The 1,684-nt window shown below is 64.8% G+C and overlaps 1 protein-coding gene across 1 annotated transcript in view; it reads right to left on the bottom strand.

Moving 5' to 3' along the window:
- The window catches only part of LOC113216301 (glycine dehydrogenase (decarboxylating), mitochondrial), a gene marked incomplete in the record, with an annotated part of 18,128 nt that overhangs the window by 11,216 nt on the left and 5,228 nt on the right, over nucleotides 1–1,684 (bottom strand).

The raw sequence follows: 1,684 nt of genomic DNA, 5'->3' as shown, positions 1-1,684 counted from the left end.
CCCTCGGCTGGGCCGCGCTGGGGTGAGAGGGACCGGACCACTGGCACCCAGCTTTTCACTTTGCGTCCTTTCATATGCCGCTCGCTTTCCCTCCTGCTTCCCTCTCACCTCCCCTCTCTCGCCCCATTTGCTATTGTCTTTCGCTCCTCCTCCCCCTCCCCCTCTCCCTGGACAGACGGACGGGCGGTAGCGGTGGACCGGACGAGTAGGGGGCGCCCGTGCGACCCCTCTCACCCCCCCCCCCTCCCGTTTCCTCCAACATCAGACCAAAATGCAGCGCGTGCTGCGCGACGCGTACGTGATTCTGTGGCCCATGTTACATGGACAAGGACTTTAGTGGGAGGAACTCAAGTTTTAAAACCATGTCGCCACGCCACACCTGAGCCCTGAGTAAGCGTATCTTGCCCAAGAAGAAACTGGAAACAAAATGTGTTTGGCTTAATTAATTAGTATACATAACTCCGAAATAATGAAAGGTAGAGGTTTTGAAATGACTATCATTGTCACATTTATTCGTGTGTGTTCCAATTTACGACGCCTTTTGTTTCCTCCATAATAGTCATTGTCAAAGAGGCATCAGGGCAGGGGCCTTCGTTTGTCCAGCGACTTTATCGGAAGGGTTGATGATGACTCGCGCGGCTGGCTCGTGCGAGGGATTTCTTCTGGCATATAAATCCCAGTGCCGAGGGCCAAGCGCTGGGGGTGCGGCCGACGGCCTATCTCCACCGCCACAGCCCGCAGCAGCGGCAGCAGCAGCGCCTGAGAGGCGAGGCCGCCTACCCGCCTCGCCTCCGAAATCCGTTACGTCCCACTTGCACTCGATGAATCGAAATCGGACTCCCCTTCCGCCTTCGCTCCGCCGCCATCCGTTCCTTTCAAGGTGCCATAACGACCATTACTGGCGACAAGCGTCTGAGAATGGGCGCGGAGCGAGGGGGTTGGGGGTCGTGAAGATGGGCCGTGTTGTGGTAGGGGGCGGCGGGGGCGGCGGCGGGCCGGGGCCAGCGCTCGGGTCGGGACCCCATATGCGCCGCTCTGCCGCCTCCACATCTTTCAGAGGCGCGCGTTATCCTCGGCAGGGCAGGGCAGGGTGAGGTGCGGCGCTTTCATGGAGTGACAGGGAGGCAGTCCGGGGGGCGCTGGGCGCTGGGCTGGAGGGCAGTAGTATAGAGTTGAGTCTATTATGTGGTGATCGTGTCCCCCTACCTGTTGGAGTGGCCCTGCCGCGCCCGGCCCCGCCCCGACTGGCCCCAGCCGCGCTGCTCCGCCCCGCCCCCCTCCACAGCAAGACCGCCCCATCCACCGCCCCCGCCGCCCCCTGCCCCGCGCGGGCGGAGGGACCGTCGCGACGCTGGATCGCTCGCTCCACTCCAGCAGAGCCGCACAGAGTCGCACACGGGCTGCACACTCCTCAGCGCGCGGCGGCCCAGCACCGAGGACGCCTCCGGTCACCAGGACGCCGACGACGCCCTGAGCCTGGGGCCGGCAGCGGGGCGCTAGCGCGGGCGCCAGTGGATGGAGGCGGCCCGGCCCGCGGCCCAGGCCCCCAAGCCCCAGGGCGACCCCCAGGGCGGCGAGCCCCCCTCGGCGGCGGTGGTGGCGGCGCGGCCCCTGCAGGACCTTGGCGCGCAGGAGATAGATGCCTCAGCACCTCGCAGGTAAGTCCGCTCTGAGGCTCACTGGC

The sequence above is a fragment of the Frankliniella occidentalis genome, unplaced genomic scaffold, assembly GCF_000697945.3.
Source record: "Frankliniella occidentalis isolate FOCC.00 unplaced genomic scaffold, Focc_3.1 Scaffold298, whole genome shotgun sequence".
NCBI classification, from domain to species: Eukaryota; Metazoa; Arthropoda; class Insecta; order Thysanoptera; family Thripidae; genus Frankliniella; species Frankliniella occidentalis.
This window is presented reverse-complemented; position numbering and strand designations above follow the sequence as displayed.